Below are 17,838 nucleotides of genomic sequence, written 5' to 3'. Positions count from 1 at the left end.
AACAGAGACATTCTTACTTGAGCCTCTCCTGTGTGATTACAAAATCCCAGAGCAGGTGATGGAGTACACCTTGCTCCAAAGGCTGAACACCGAGGGCAAAACATGGTTGCCAGTGCTTCTCTCCTCTGTCACCACGATCCTCAAACACCGTGGCAGGAGACACTGAGAGATTTGGCATGGCCTTCGTCTGCTACTGTGGTGTTCCCCTCATTGATTCTCCAAAATGCCTTGGATAAATCACCCTTCCTCCCCTGTTAGCGAAGAGGGAAGCTGGTCTGAATTCAGCTTAGTCATGATCACTGGTGCAATTGCACAGTGCTCGTTGAACTGAAGGGAGCCCTTTGTTACCCACACCCCATCTGATATTACACTACCCTGGTCTATAACGACATATGTTTTTGGAAGTACTTGTCAAGAGTGACAATTTTCCTAGGGGAGAGGAACATTAGAAAACAAGCAAGCACAAAAACCTGCAGTAAATGAAAGACTTTGGAAACTATAATATTTCTTTTATTTACAAGGAACAAACAACCTCATGTGTGTCAGGAATAAATAGAAATCAGCCTCCAGCCTTCACAAATGAATAACCATGTGTAGAAAACATAGTGTTTTTTTAAAAAAATAAAGAAATAATTCGCAATTAGCTAAGGAACAAGAACTATTTCTTCTAGAGCCAATCCACTGAGGTTTTTAAAACTGGCATATTCTGATCTCATTTGTTTCCCCATGGGCAAAGAAGCCAATCTTGAGCTTTCCTGTTGCAGATCAAAGTGGCGGCTACAAATGTTAGTAAAACAAAGTCTCCCCTAGTGTCAGGCAAAACAGGATAAAAAGCAAACAAGCAAAAACTTCTGCACAAGGGATATAGGACAAAATGGGAGAGTTACTTCTGCCATGCCAAGAAAGTTGAATGTCTACTAAATCTTGGATTTCAATAAATACAACATTATTATGATAAGTGACGGTTACCATATATGCATCAACTCTCCAGGGAATCCGATTTTTATTTTCCTTCCTGTTCAAGGACAGTTGTTCGTATATTTATTTGCATTGCCATAACATGGAGATGCAGGCTGTGATCAGAGGTCCATTGTGCAAGGTGCTGTACACACAGTTTATCAAAACAGCCCCTGCTTCAGAGACCCTCCAGTCTAAACAGGGAAATTCTAGAAGTCCCAAGGGGAAACAAATGCTTGTAAGGCTTCCAAGAGAGAACCAGAAAGCCTTTGGAAAAGCATCTTTGGGTGGCATTTCAGACTAAATGTAAATCTCAATGTTCTTATTCCAGTGATATATTTCCTTGGGTTTGTGTCATTAGGAGTCTTCCCTGTATTTTCTCAGCAATTAGATCAAAACGGTTGCAGATAATAAAACTGAGGCTTGAAGTTGTGCCCATAGAAAAGCCTAGCCAGAGTACCTTTCTATCAGAGAATTCATTGTTTAATTAATCCTCAGAATTCCTTCTCAAACATCAGGTACCAGAAATTCCTTGTTTACTCATCTGCAAACTCCCACCACTCCTTGTTCCATCTTTCTTGAATATTAAGGAAACTTGGAAAAACAGGGAAAACTTGTCCACATGAGTGACTTTCACATGGGGAAGAGAGCAATAAAGATTCTAAAGGCAAGTCCACCAAAGTATTTTCAAAATTAAGGCCTGAAATATCTTGAGAAGAACACTTTGAATAACCTTTTCAAAGAAAATGATGGCCAGATTTGTTTATGTACTAAAAATGAGTGGAAGAACAGAAACAGTGTGTTCCTATACATATTATCTTGCATCCATTCAGAGATAAAATGGCTATTTATAAGGCATAATGAAATGTTACCTTCTAAATATAAATATGCATTGAAAAGAGTGTGGGCATTTTAAGCAGAAAAGAAATAAATGGTGGACAAGAGACAAGGAGATCTGCTTTATTGAGAATGCCACTGCTTGAGGACATATTCATCTTTCTCTGTTCTAGAAAATGAAAGGACGAAGTAGGGAACACAAAAACTCAATGATAATGCTTACCTTCATGTTCATACAGAATCAACAGCATCTTGAGACCCCTTGTCTTTGAATCTCTTCTCTCTTTACTCATCAGGGTTGAAATCCCTTTGGTTTCAGAATGGACTTTAGGATTCTCTATGAGTCTGTAAAGAAAGAGATTGATAGAATGAAAACATCCTTACTCCTGGGATCTGCGGTTGGTAGAGTTTCATCACTTAAAAATGATTTCTGCTAAAGATACTGTGGATATGCATTAAATTTCTGCCGTACATGTTGGCAAGAAGTGGAGATCTTATAAGGAGTATTACTTTTGCTGGCTGTGCTGGAGGACAAGGTGAGAATGAGGAGAGTGCTAAAGCAGCACATTTATCACTGGTTATTCAGACCCTTAGCCTTCCATTGTGGACATAAGTAAAACATACTTATATTTCTACAGAAATACTGCTGCTAGATCAGTGGGCAAAACTCTGACATGGAAATGCATTGAATTATTGGAATTTAAGGGAGAACAAACTGTTAAAGAAATCACAGCAGTACTTAAACTGATAGAAGATGTAAGTGCTTGTCATTTTAACACGTAGGTAGTTAGGTTCTGATCTTATATTTCAACAGTTGAACACAGTAAAAATATGTCACTAAAGCCATATTGCAAGCGTTATTTTTCTTCTAAATTAATAATGACATATTCTACTTTGGTACTGCTAGCTGTCAATAGAACCATGAAGAATTTCTTTTTTTGTACATCAGTTTCTGAGTTGCAAAAAAGTGTTAATCCCTGATACAGCTGGAGGAGCTAATTTTGTAAAAAGCAGAACATGCCTGCTTTAGTAAAGGGATTTCTGTTCTGAAGCTTTCAAATCTCCTGTTCACTTTCCTGTCAATCACTGAAGCGAATCAACCTTTTAGTGGAAGCAACATCATCTAATCTTGGTGAGAAAAAACCCAGTATACAAAAAGCTAGTTCAACAGTATAGCAGCCTCACATGCTGTGTTGCAGACATGAGATTCTAAATTCTTTACTTAACAAATGGCCTTAAAAAGTACATAGAGGTGAAGAGCAAGAGGAGATGGTAGCCCAATGTATTTGAAGGAAACTACAACTCAAGAACTCAGTACTAGGCAGGCTGACATTACAACCTGGCCAACTTCATCTGGTAGCCTTCCATTTCAAAGAGAGGAGAAGTCTGCAGAGTCATTGGACAAAATCTGCTAAAGCATAGTCATGTAGTTGTTTTTATAAATTTTGCTGACAACAAATTCCAAAACAGTAAGTGTCTTACCTAACATGGATGCAGCTGCTGAGCCCTTGTGTGACTGAAGTCATTCTTAAACCAGCGGCTTCTTGGAGTTTTTTTAATTTTTCTTGCTGTTGTTTGGTTGGTTTTGTTTTGTTTTGTTTTTAACTTGAATTCTGGTTAGCAAATTGAGTTCAAAACATCATGCTGATTGCTTAAGCCATTTCCATTCAATCCATAGATGTTTGTCTATGGAATTGATCTGAAGCAATAAATTACTGAAATTTTTAAAATCATTGGAAAAACAACAGGCTTTTAACAATGCACGTAAGAGATGAAAACATGGAGTTTCTTAGTTTTACTCTCTATTACTTCACCACTCTTCATCTGACTATGTTATTTCCACTGGGTCAAGGACTAAAGTCATGGTTTATGCTTGTTTCTTATGTAATGAACATTAAATGAAAGATGCAGAAGGATTCCATTTTAAGACAGAGTTAAAATGAGCTATTTAATATACTAAAAGCTAGTGCATACTGTATTGCAACTCCACAATGTTCCATAATGTCAATTGCTGCCTATGCCATTAAAGAAATTAAATGAATTGAGTTTCAAAAATAACCTGTGAGCTATTGAGAAACAATTTCTGCAGCCCCTCAAGATGACCTGTCTATTACAGCTGCATGAAGATAAGGTTAGTGTGAAACCCTCCCTTGGTTGCATGCAGCGTGGGAACATGCACCTCAAGCCTTCCAGCCTAAGCATAAAGTTCTTATGAGCTTGAACCACCAAGTGAAGCTCTGCACTTCCTCCACACAAAGACCACATAATACTATGATTTTACATTCCCTAAGTACCCACAAATCAGGCCAACTGCAAAACTGGCCTAAGTTTATGCAAAAGATGCATGAATATTGCAGACAAGTTAAGACTGCTCACAGCTTTTAGTCTGCATGGAAATAAACTGTTATCTACTACAGATGGTAGCAAAAGTTTCCCACCTGCACATTTGCTGCATGTTTTTTTCTTGTTCTGGTATTTCTTATCCTGTTATGTGGTAATCGATTACCACCACCAGGGAAATAAAACAGCTCTTTCCTGGCAAGTACAGGAGAATTGCAGGGATAATTAATTAATGTTTTAGTATGCAAATAAAAGATATTCCTTTACAGCCAGAATTTTTCATAGCATTATATAATTATACAAAGACTTAATCTCTGGTTCAGGATATCTCACAACCACAAATCATGGAAGAGCATCACTGTTCCTTGCCCTCTCTGTACACTCTTTCCTTAGACACCCACATTTAAAACCTTTGGAGACAGGATTCAAGGTTAGAAGAAAACATTTCTTTGTGTAAGAGAGCACAGCTTCAGAAGGACATTTTTACACTATTTACTTTTTTTTCTCCAAATGTCTGTTCCTGTTAGGTTGCTCGTCCATTGGGTGTTGTAGTGGGTTTCTGTGGCTAGGTTTTGGTAGCGGGGGGGTGTAGGGGGCTACAGGGGTGGCTTCTGTTAAAAGCTGCTGGAAACTTTCCCTGTCTGGTGGAGCCAATGCCAGCTGGCTCCAGGACAGACTTCCTGCCGCTGGCCAAGGTCGAGCCAATCAGGAGTGATAGTAATGCCTCTGTGGTAACACATTTAAGAACAGAAGATTGTTGCATAGAGAAGAATTCAAGTCAGGAAAGAGCAAAGTGAGAACACGTGAACAACAAGGTAGACACCAAGGTCAGTGCAGAAGGAGAGGCACCAGAGCTGAGGCCCCTGCAGCCCATGGTGAAGACCATGGTGGAGCAGGTGGATATCCAAAGGAGGCTGTGACCCCATGGGAGGCCCAAGATGGAGACAGGTCTTGCTGGGGACCTGCAGCCTGTGGAAAGGAAAGCCCACGCTGGAGCAGGTTTATCCCAGGTAGGACTTGTGGCCCCTATGGGGGACCCACGTCGGTACAGCTCATTCATGAAGCACTGCATGCCATGGAGGAGTGATCCACAGGATAGCAGTTTGGGAAGAACCGTTACCCGAGGGATGGACTCATGCTGGAGAGGTCTGTGAAGGGCTGTCTCCTGTGGGAGGGACCCCATGAGAGAAGGGGAAGGACTCCTCTCCCTTAGCAGGGGCAGAAACAACAACTGACTGTAACCCCCATTCCCTGTCCCCCTGCACTGTGGCGGGGGAGGAGGGAGAGTTTGGAAGGAAGGAGGGGTGGGGAAAAGGTGCTTTTAAGATAATTTTACTTCTCACTCTTTTGCTCTGATCCTGTTTGTAATAAATTAGATTAATATCCCCACTTTGAGTCTGTTCTGCCCATGATGGTGATCAGTGGGTCATCTCTCCCAGCTCTTACCTCAACTCATGAATCCTTCGCTGTTTTTTTTTTCTCTCCTCTGTCCAGTTGCAGAGGGGAGTAAGAGAGTGGCTGTAGTGAGTACCTGGCATCCAGCCAGGTTCAGCCCAGTACATGTGTAAAACATGAAAGTGGGTTCAGAGTTAGAGGAAAGGTTACTGTACTGAACTGGAAGCTTGATCCCACCAGATCATACACAGTCAAATTCTTGATTCTAGTAATGGCTGAATTCAGCTCTAGGAAAAATGACAGCACAGATATTGTGACAAAAAAACCCAGTCTTAAGATCTCATTATGAAATAAGAAATGAAGGAACCTGAAACAGCATATGTGGGAAGGAAAACTGGGCACTATCCTGATCTTGAGATTTTTTTTAAATGTTGAATTACCTCTTCCACATAAAATTTTCAGGCATTTTATAATAACAATCCACCAAGAAACAAAGATGATTGTTACTCAATGTTTTCAACTTCTTGGCAAGCTGGTGTCTGACAGGAGATAAAGACGTATCCAGTTCCTTCAGTGGGTCACCTTTTCCATCACCTGCCACTCTCACTTCACCTACTGGTTTGGAGTCTGCATTTTTCTGCAAGTACCAGTTCCTGCAATTTCTAACATTTCACATCAGCAAGTCTTTGCCTAACACTTAGTACAAAAAAAAAAGAAAAGCTGAAGGACTGCAAAAATATTCCTCCAATTTTAAGAGAAAGAATGCTTTTTAGCTTTGATAAAAATTTTTTATAACCTTTCCATTAAAACAAAAAAAAAAGGCTAAATAAATAACAAAACCCTGAAAAACAAAACTACAGACTTGTGTCTCAGAATCAGTTACCACTGGTGCTTATCCAGGCTTTGAAGGATGGTTTTCCAATAGTCCCATGCCTCAGAAAGTCTTTCTTCCATGTTTATTACAGGTGCCTAATTAAAGGAGAGTTTGTGATGGTACCTTTCCCTAGGACAAAATTATTTTCTCCTCTGCACATTTATTTTAGAAAAGTTCTAGGAACTTAGTATCTTTTAAAATTCTATTCCTCCATGAAATTTAGCTAAAACAGTGAGTTCAAAAGTTTCCAGGAGGGTTGTTCAAATGGACAGGTGCACACACGTCTACAGACACACAGGCAGTAGTTTTGGCTTAGTTCTCTAAGAAACACAGACAGAAAAGAAATCCATGCTCAAAGATAGGCTGAGATAGGCTAAATTGGGCTGAGAGCATCAAATGGTCAGGCCATTAGAGAAGATGTGATACAAGGTTTACTTAACCCAGCTCTACTGTCAGCAGAAGCAACAACCAGGAAACAAGCAGGTGGGAGGAGACAAGGAACAAAAGGAAAGAAAAGAAAAGAAAAAGGCTTTGCTAGCTGATCTTGTTGATTGATGTGATTAATTGCCACCCACACAGGTAGGTGTTGCTACTGTTTATTTAGCATTCTGCCAGAAACGAATGTTTGGGACTCCTGATTGCTTCATAGACTTTGTCTACCTGGAAGTCAAAACCAGTTGTATCTTATGCATCATCACTGACTAAACAAAACATCAGGAGCATAAGATAAACAATCCTAAACAGCTGGATGGTAGGGGCACTTCAAGCTCTCCCCACCTCCCAGGGAGCCGTAAGCAGTGGGATCCAGCCAGCTCGCCTTACAGAGCTCCTTCTCTGCTGCTATGCCTCCTTTCTCAGAAAGATGCTAGTATAGCACCAAAAGACTCATGTATACTATGTGTACTCTCAGAACCTTGTGAGCTTGACCATTTGAAAGCATCTGCTTCATGCACAGCTGTGGTTGGCAAAGACAAAGCAAGGAGGGAGGGCAAAGTGGAAAAAATTACGTATCAAGACTGTTCTACTGAGGAAGGAAACTGAAATTCACATAGAACATATAGGTATTGCAAAAGATTCTTGGAGCAGGACCCACTTTAATTTTGGTTTTTTTGCTTCTGTGCTTACACATCCTGCCTGGACTGAGTTCAATAGAAACTGTTGCATTTACAAAGAATAGGTGAAATGGAAGACTGTAAAATATTCTAAATTAGAATAAACATATGCATTTTCATTCCACAAATGGAGATTTTGAAAAATCTTTTCCAACTTTAGTCATGTCTGAGAAGTATATTTTTAATACATCTGTGGAAGTGTTCTAAGGTCAAATTACTGTTCTCTTTTAACCACTGGCATATGTGAAGCTAAGTTACCATTCCTCTGTCAATTAGAGCAGTTAGCATTTCAAGTATGAGTAATCTTTCTAGCAATCTGATTTATTCTCACCAGTTTCCACATATTAAACATAGCAACAGTATGCATCAAGGAACAATAATAGCTAGAGCCATGTCAAACATTCTTCTAAGGCTTCATTTTCAGTCTAGCTAAGAACATTTTTTCATGATGTCAGGACTTCCCAACTTCTCATCAACTCTGTGAACACCTCCTTTAGTAACATGCATAGCTCCACGTCTCTTCTCAAGAAGCAGTGCTCACTTAAATACTCATCTAGTGCAAAAGAAAATTCCAGACTACAGGAAAACATACTTTCAGTCAATAGTCAATGCCCTAAGAGAGAGGAGACATGGGAGAAAAAAAAAGGCAAGTTGATCAGCAGATCTGTTAAAAAAAGCCATGGAGGGAGCTAGGAGTACTTTGTGTAATGCTGCTTCAGTGCTTTATCTTGCCCAGGGAATATACTGAGTGGGCTTTCCCAGCTGAAAATGGATGTCTATTGTTTTCACTTTTGGTAAGAAGCCAATTAGTTGCCAAACAGGGTCATCACAAAATTGTTAGTGTGCATGGCAAAGCAAAAAAATACTTTACTTACATGTTCACTTTGTTAGAAACAAACTATAATGCAAGAAGTTCCAGCAAGGATGGAACGGTTATAACCTTGTTCACAGGGCAATCAAGATGCAAACCTTCCTGTTAAGCTAGGCTTGAGTTGATGATGAAAATGGGTGAGGATTTATAGAATGCTGGTGTGTAACACCTAGAATAGGCGTTACACAGAATGTTTTAAATACTACAGGACAACTCCTGTTATATAATTACACCACCTCCTGATATGGGTTCCAGTATATACAGTCAGATGCTGAGATTTTTCTTTTTGCTGTCAGTGACATTTGCAGAGGACATGACAAGAACTGCATTGTCACAGATGAGTGAAGCTAAAGTTGCATAGTACTACAAAGGATAAATCTGCACTAGCTCTAAGCAGCAACAACAGATCTGAGACATATCACATGCCTGTTTCCACCTATTAGGATTGCAGCATTCTTTCAGTATGTAATTAACACTGCCTACCTGTCTTAGCCAATACCCCTCTGCCTAATATGTGGCATTAAAACTAATCATCCAAGTATCACAAATGTCACATTTCCAGTTCAGGGATACACACTGCCTAACCACTAAATCCTTCATACCAGCCAAAATGACCATCAGCAGAACAGTTTTCAGTAAGAACACTCACAGCACCTCCAAGCCTAACGAGCAGTTGTTTGGGCAGGGTTTTCCAGGTTACCGTTTGAGTCCAGCTGAGCAACCTGAGGTGTGGCTACGTCCAGCTTGCCAAGATCTACCATGCCTGGGGCTTCTGAGACTGGTCATTGCATGTGTACAGTACAGTGAAGGATGATGAACAGCTGATGAGTGGTTGACCTTTTGTAACATTGCTTGAATCCTTAATCACTTGCTTTGCCTGGCTACAGCAAAGCTAACCATTAGTACCAGAGCCAATGGCCACTGAAGGCACAAGGAGCTCTGGGCTACCTATGTAAATAGATCTCCACAAGGTTAGCAAAGGCCAGTGAATATTGTGGTCTACTAGCTCGTTGTGGTTTAAACCCAGTAGGCAGCTCAGCCCCACACAGCCACAGTGGAATGGGGAAGAGGATCGGAAGCGTAAAAGTGCAAAAACTCATCGGTCGAGATAAAGACAGTTTACTAGGTTAAGCAAAAGCTGTGTCCACAAGTTAAGCAAAATAAGGAATTAATTCACTGCTTCCCATCAGCCATCTCTAGGAGAGCAGGGCTCTGTCACACATAACAGTTACTTGAGGAAGCAAATGCCATAGCTCAAAATGTCCTCCCCACCTTCTTCGTTTCCTGCAGCTTTTATTGTTGGGCATGGTGCCATATGGTATTGGGATATTCCTCCAGTCAGTTGGGGTCAGTGGTCCCAGTTGTGTCTTCTCCTGGCTTCTTGTGTACCCCTAGCATCCCCACTGGTGGGGCAGTATGCAAAGCAGAAAAGGCCTTGATGCTGTGCAAGCACTGCTCAGCAATAACTTAAACATTCCTATGTTATCAACACTTTTCATCACAAATCCGAAACAGAATACCATGCAAGCTACTATGAAAAAAATTAACTCCCTCCCAGAAAAAAACAGTACATAGCTGCAGAATAAAGTTTAGGAAGACCATATATTTTGCTCAATATGAATAGATAAACCCACAGCTACATCAAACCTAGATGTCACTCTTCCACGCTAGTGTTGTATATATTCCACCAAGGATAAGCACCTCTTACATCTATAGCACCAACTTGCGTTCCTAGACAAGTTTTTATTTCCTAATGAAACCATGATGAGACCATCATGTCTGCACAAGGCTACACTGCCCCACTAAACCCTTGGTAGGCACAAACTTTTCCCTGTTCACTGAGCTGATGTGCCTGCTGATCCTGCAGCATGCCCTGGTTGAGACAAATCTGCTTTAGATTTTGTACTCAGTCATAATCCCTGAGCACTAACGATCCAGGCCTTTCCACCAAAGCAACATCAAATCCCTATGAATGCTGATGGAACGAAGAACTAGCACAGTAAGTGCTTGTTCTTACTTCATGTACTGTACATGAAATTAGAATGAGGGATACTCCGCCTCTTGGCCAGGTTTAGCTGGAGAGACCCAAACTAAATGGCCTTTTCCTCTCATACGTCTCTTTCATGTTTACCACAAGCATATGTTACGCATACATTTGTGTTCTCTTTACAGTGGTAGGTACCATGTCTAATGCTCCATTCCCACCATGTGCACAGCTGAATTTGTATATTACAAAAGGCATGTCATCCAAGTTTATTTTCAGTTACTTAAGAGGATGTTTCTCCCTGAGGCACAGTTTCTGTTTAGCTTGTTGAGATGCCACAAATCCAAACCCTTGGAAAAAAAAATGATGTAGTTGAAGTGCATACAGCCAATGCTGTGAAAGGCTGCCCCTGGGAGGGAGCAGATGCATTGCAATTTTGAAAATTAAAACTCCCACAAACAGTTTGCCAGATCCTTTGATGATGAAAGTAAATTTCATTAAAGTGACAGCAGTTGACTTCCTGAAACTGCACCAATGTCTTCCTGTAAAACAAGGCCAATAAATAAGTATATATTTAAAGGCAAACAGAATCGACACATTGATACAGCATTAAGAAAGGCATCATAAGCCTCCGTCTCCCCTTCCACAAACATTCTTGTGTCAAGGCTTCCTTCCTGCAGCAGGCTCACCTTCACTAATATCCTCTTGCCTTTGCTTTTCTCCCAACAGCAGGCCAGAGGAAGGGATAGTCTGTCTCCTCTAGTGTAGTGGGTTACTTGCTCTTATGTACAAAAATAGCAACTTGTTCAACTGACACAAAGGAAAGAAAACATCCTTGCATCCTGTCCTGCTGGCAGCTTTCAAAAGATAATTAAACATCCCCCTCTTTCAAAGAGCAGAGTTCTCCAGAATAGTGGTGTTTGAGCTCTGATGTTGTCAAACAACAGGGGGTTGCTTAAGCTTTGACTGACCTTTCCAAAGACCTACAAGTAATTTAATGGGCGCCCTCCTCAGTGGTGACAGAAACGTTCCATTATCTGCTTCCTACTTTCTTGATTGCTTGGGGTAATAGGGAACTCTAATTCTCATGGTCATGAGGGCAAAGCCAAACCACTTCAGGCAGATTCATATTTATCTGTATTTTCAGCACAAAGAAAAGCTTTTCTGTATAAAACTTAGTGTCAACTTGATCATGTAAATTTTATTTCCTCCCATTCTGTTCTATTCACCTGTCCTTTCTTTCTTAAGCTCAACAAATTGTAATACCTAAGTGCTATAATGATCCAATCACACTCCCATGGGGAAATCATGATCTCCATGTGTCCCAAGATCCTCTGTCCATCTCAGAGACGATGATGGGTGGAATTGGCTCTGATACACCTGCCTGGCAGCCAAGCTCTCTTGGTATCCAGCACCCCATGTATCAGTTGCACATACTTCTTTCCTCTCCTATACAAGAGATGCTGAAGAGATGGGGAAGAGGGGATTTGGATATGCTGATGCTATGCTGGGTAAGAACTCCTTACATGAGGAAAATTTCCTTCTTTGATTGCAATCCACTAGAAATATAAAAAAAGAAAAAAAACACTAGGGAGCAGAATTCAGCTCAAAATTCATTCTACAATTTGAGTGTTTGTTTTTCTTGTCTTTCCATTTTTCCTTCAAACTGAGAAAATGGGAGTCCAAAAACAAATTCTGTGGGCTGCAAAGCAGTAAACAACCCACTCATTCCAGGGGAGATCTGCTCAATTAAGAACCATTAAGTCTAGTGCTGTTTCATAATTTTATTGTTTGCTGAAAAGTCCCTGGAAGACAGCCTCCCAGAGAATCAAACTCTCGCAGCCAACGTGAGATGAAGAAGTTATAGTTGTGCTGTTCCTGGACTCACTCTGGCAGGACTCTAATCTCTAAAGTGGAAACAAGGCCACTGCCATGCCTTCCAACATTCAGCCATTTGCTTTGCCTCAAATAAAAGGGGAGAAGAGCAACAGACTGCTTTTCAGCTGGAGACAACCCTACAACAGGCTAGCTAAGGGGCCAGTCCAAGCAAAGCTCTGGCTTCTGCATTTTGTTTTTGCCTCAGTGAGATCATTCTATGCACTGCCTTCCTTTCCTTCCAGTTTCCCTCTGCTTAGACTATGTAAAATAACTACTGGCAGGAAACCTGTCTCTCAGTTTTCTTCCCCTCTCCCCCATGCAACAATGTTCTGGAGCACTCCAGGAATCTCAAAAAAGAATAAAAAATCCCTGTGCTTATCTCCTTCCACAGCATGATCACTACACAAGCCTCCTCTTTGCTCCTGTTGTGAGGTGCGAGAGAAGCCATGGGGATACCAAAGCTTCTGGGGCAGGGTACAATTATACTAAGTGACATAATCTGTCCAAGTCATTTCAAGACATGTATGGCATGGTGAGGATTACCAAATTTTTTGTCTCAGCCCAGGTAATAAAGGAAGATGTTTAAGGCAGCAGCTGCCTACACCAGAGCTTGGGAAAGCTAAGCTTGCTGCTGCGGAAGGAAGAAGATGTGCAGAACTGTGGTCACTCAGGGGTGATGGAGGAAAGAGCAGCCTTCCTGAAACAGTTGTTACTTTCCCCAAATTTCTCATCACACTAAAGAACGAGTGGCAGGCAGCCTGGATTTTCTTCAGGGTACTTCCCCAGCTTAGTGGCAGGAGCAGACAGGCATTAGCTCTTTTACCTTGGGCCAGCAAGTTTAATTCTGCCAGACCTACCAAAAAGATGCCTGAACTGTCCAAGCTCAAACACAGGTCAGGGTCATCCCTTGGGAGCTTCAAGAAAATCATAGCAACCATAATGGCTACAACAAATTAAAACAATGCGTCAAATAGTTGCCAGCATTTCTGGAAAGTACCTTTGGATAATGCTTCTAGCAAAACACATCCTCACCAAAACACGCAAGTTCTTTAGTCATACAGGGAGAAGGGGTGTTGGGACAGGTTTTTCATTTGGTTGGTTGGTTGGTTTTTTACACCAGCTGCTGTAAATTTAGAAAGGAAAATAGTGTGATAGTCTAGAAATTACTAAATACATATTTTTATTACCTGTTCAAAGCACATGGTCAAGTAGAGGGCTGCTTCACAAGTTACCTGAGTGCATCCAAATGTAACACCAACTCTGAAAGTGATTTATGAAAGCATCAATGATATATTGACATGGCCCCAAACTGGGCAGTCATCACTGCTCACATCACTCTGGGGTAACCTCACCAAGCACGACAGAGTAACTTCCTACCAGCACCAGGATAAACAAAGAGCCAATCCCACTCCCTGGAAACCTGCATTTACTTTTTATGACAACTGCAGAGGATTTATTATTTTCTATTCCTCTTGAAGAAAGAAGGGTCACCTGGCTTTTAATTATGCCTTGTGGACTCCTCCTTTTCATTTGTAATTGTGGGTGGTGCTACCCTAGCTGCCACAAAATAATACAGCTAAAGCCATCCCAAATTACATGACCTCCTCTGGACCAGAGTATGAAGCTCTGGATCATGCACTTACTTGCCTGCTTCCTTCTTCCCTCTGTGCTTGTATCCTAGATCCCACCACAGGGAAAGAACATACAAGGCCACAAGGGAGAGTTTTTGAGTCCAGTCAAGAAGACAAAAATTTTTTGTTGTGTTCTTTTACTCTAATTAGCATGGGCAAACAACAAGATGGAAGCCAGCATGAATCTCTTGCACCACCCTAAATCATTTTACTCTGAAATGGGAACTTCAAATAACATTTTGAGTTACTGTACAACGACAAGCCTCATTATGTTATGAGTACAAGCCTCATAAAAAAGTATCTAGATCCCATTTCTTAGATGCTTCTTCAAAAAATTTGGCTTGTGGTTCCATGAAGATGGAATCAACATAAAACATACAGAAACTGTGAGATACAAACTCCACAAACACATATGAAATCAATTGAGCTGAGCTCATTCATTTAGCAGTGATTTGGCACAAGCAAAAAGTAAAACCCAACATAAAGAAATAAATTCTTCTTGCATGCACATCTCACAGAAATTATCCATACATCATTTTGGTTAATCAATATCCTTAATATCATTCAGACAGTAGCTCCAAACAGTTAATTTCTCTGTCATCCAGTATTTACCATTTCCATGCATTGGCTTAGTCTATGGTAATCCTTCCTTTTAGCTCTGAAATCTCTGCTTACCTGCTCATCTTGATTTGTTATTGTGTGATTTCTTTTTTAATTTATAATTGTATGAAGTAATTCATTAAAGAAAGGCAGAAGCTGGCAGTCAGACCATTGGTTTTTTGTTTGTTTGTGGGCTTTTTTGTGTTGTCTTCTTTTTTGGGGGCTGGAGAGGGGAATAGGAAAAAAGGAACTAGCTATGAGAAACATCAGACTCTTAACCCTTCTCACCCATTATATGAAACTGTATTTTACACATCCAACTGTTTTTGACTAAGATTGTTACTGTTTATGAGACTGGCTCTATCACTATTGCCTTTGATGCCTAAAAGAAAATTCAGGGAGAAAAAACTCCGAGACAATTTAGTTTTGAAGGTGAGATAAGGAAAGGGTTTTAATTTGTGCCTAGGCATAAGATTACAAGATGCGCGCGCAAGTCTCTCCGTACACGTGTTACAATTTATAATACTGCTTGTCCAATCCAAGGTTTTATCTATCCTCCCTTTGGCTTTTGCTCTGGACTACCCTCAGTCATGCCCCTTGGGAATTGGGGCTGGGGTCTCTGAGACCCTCTCTTCATCAATCTTCGTCTTCTTCAGAGTACAAAGGGTACACGGTCACCTAGTTTCTGACTGTGTTCTGCAGTTTAGGCTAAGATACAAGCATTCTCCAAACAGAACGGGCCTATCTTAGAGTGAGACTAAACATGTTCTAATGGAATCCAGAGGTAGAATTGATATGGGGAGCATAGAATGGGGTAAAAGGGTTGGAGAATGTGTGTAGCTTCTGTGTTAAGAGTAAAGAATGAAATGCTGCTGCTTCTAAATCTACTTCTGCTGTATAACTACTTATAAAACTTATAAAAATTAGAAAAATCAAAAAACCAGATGGACCTTAAGGCATCACCTTGAACATGTATCAGTCTACAATGCATGATAAATTAGCTTAATATATTCTTGAAAGCTAGACCTACTTTTCTCTACCCTGACCTATTTTTAATAGCTGTAGCAGGAGGAGTTCAAAGAAAAGTTGTTCTGCCTGAAGCTTCACCTTCCCAACATGATTGCATCACCAACAGCCACAAGAACTCAACAGTCAAAGTAGTGAACTCTCATATGAGCTGTGAAATATATTCTCACACTCAAGTTTATAAGCAACAACATTAGCGGGTCAGACTTTGTAGATGGGGTGAAGTGATAAACAAACCCCTCCTTTACCTGTTGAGAACAAGAGAGTCAGATTCTTCACCACAGTTACTAACGGCAAAAACTCTCTTGCTTACAGGCGTGATAGTGGTAGGACGAGATGGGGAGGAAAAGCCCCCACTTAAATGAATCTGAACTCTAAGCTGAGTTGTTCAGTTAAACATCTCACCATTACAGCCAAAATCTCTCTCATCTATAATTTGCCATTATGGATGTCCTATTGTTGGAAGTCAAAATCTGGAGCTGGTAAGGCACAGGAACATTATCCTACAATGAGAGTACTCTATCTTGTTCAGACAGGAAAGGCAAGATCGTGGCAAGCACATGAGAGGAAAAGGCATGTACAATCAGCACAGCTGAGCAAAGGTATAACTGAGGTTTCAAAGGAGAAATCAGAGGAGATGTCACAGACCAACTTTTCAGTCTATGCAAGTCAGCCAAGCTACAGCAAAATAAGGTGAGCATCTGCATCAGATCATACTTGATGTGTGCACAATCTGACATGCACACTACCACCCAGATTTGACTCTGAAATAACTAGCTAATATTATTATTGAAATTAATTGCTCCTGAGTTGCCACAGCTTGTGCATTTTAATTTAATCAGGTGGACAATGCATTCACTTTTAAAACATGGAGTTCTCTACCCTCCAGTAAATCTACTCAAAGCACAGCAATTAAGACTCCAAGCTTCAGAAAGACAGATTCAAAGGATCTTTCAAGTGTCCTGAGCAAAAGCCACAGGCAAAATTCTCTTCAGGGACAAACAGCTGAGATTCCATTAAAGTCCACACCACAAGTCAATTAAAGCAGAACCATGGTGATAAGCACACAGGCAGCAACTGGGACACCTCTAAATGTAAAAGTATGCTGCAAATATTGTTGATTATGAAAAGCACGTTGCTGTAACAAGATCCCAGGTAGCGATATCCTGCTTGGGTCAAGTGGGAGAGTCAATTTTGTCTTGTCAAGTGAGCTCCATTTGTAAAATTTCTCCTGAGGTCCTTGCTTCCTTCCAAAGGCTCAGCAATTTTTAATATATTCTCTTTCTTGAAGATGTATTTTCTGTGAAAGTGATGAGAGTGTACAGCACCACTCCTACCTTCACCAAGATTGCTTTTGGTGTTATTTTGATGCCTCAGGAGTCTCATTTCAGCCTTATAATAACCCACTTACATATGAACAACTCATAGTTGCCACTGAGTGATGTTTCATATCTCCAGCCTTCCCATACCAAAAAAAGCTTGAGGCTTATTCTCTGTTTATGTTTCTCTGATGTGGGGCAGTGATGCTTTCCTCTACACTGCTTAAAACTTTCCTTCCTAATAAATTGATTTTGGCAGGTCCTTGCAGTGATTTGAGAGGAGTGCTGGCTGGATCAAAGCCTACTGTACATACAAGTCCTGTCACCCCAGGAGCCCCCTTGTGCAATAGACACCACAGTGATGCTGCGGTATCAAGAGGGACTACTTGCAAGCACAAGCATGTCTTCAGCTCTCCTCAACACAACCAGAGGAAAGGAGCCCTCAGCAGTGATGGTGAGTCTCCAGGGCCTCTCACATGGTCACCATCCATGCTCTCAGAGAAGGAGGTCCTCGTTTGGATAACCAGGATGAGCTTAAAATTCCTGGGTGGAGGTCTGTAATCAGCCCTGTTTTTCGTAGGGAGCTAGGAGAGTTATCTTGCCACTAACCAATATTTGGACTGATATTAAACTAGAATATATCTGTCCTTGCAAAGAATTCATCCTGCTCTTTGATATATGTAATTTATCTAATGCTGCACCTCTGGTTTCAAATCGCCTGAATGATAACTAGGAACTTACTTGGATGGTACAGTGAAAAATTTTTACTCACACAACCTTGGATCTGGAAAAGCAACAAAGAAACTTCACAGATTTTAAGCAGAAATGTGGATGATAACAATTCATTTTTTTGCTTCTCAACCTGGATTTGATTTTCCTCTTATTTTGTTTAACTTTGGTTTGCCCAAGACCTAAGAGATTTTGTTCGTAGATGTACAGATGTTATGTTTAAAAATCTTTCCAGATTACTACATTTGACCTCCAGTATCTCATAAATCATTATATTTCATACTA

The 17,838-nt window shown here is 40.7% G+C and overlaps 1 long non-coding RNA gene across 2 annotated transcripts in view; it reads right to left on the bottom strand.

The window, feature by feature from the left end:
* Window positions 1–2,016: 2,016 nt before the first annotated feature.
* Window positions 2,017–17,838, bottom strand: part of LOC113967243 — a 113,285-nt gene continuing 97,463 nt past the window's right edge. For both annotated transcript variants that reach the window (XR_003534122.1, XR_003534124.1), the window contains one exon: window positions 2,017–2,139. This is a non-coding gene — a long non-coding RNA (uncharacterized LOC113967243). The remainder of the gene's footprint in view (window positions 2,140–17,838) is intronic.

This window comes from Neopelma chrysocephalum, unplaced genomic scaffold, assembly GCF_003984885.1.
Source record: "Neopelma chrysocephalum unplaced genomic scaffold, ASM398488v2 Primary Assembly neopelma1_22b, whole genome shotgun sequence".
NCBI classification, from domain to species: domain Eukaryota; kingdom Metazoa; phylum Chordata; class Aves; order Passeriformes; family Pipridae; genus Neopelma; species Neopelma chrysocephalum.
The sequence above is the reverse complement of the archived record's forward strand: the minus strand, read 5'-3'. Positions and strand labels throughout refer to the sequence as shown.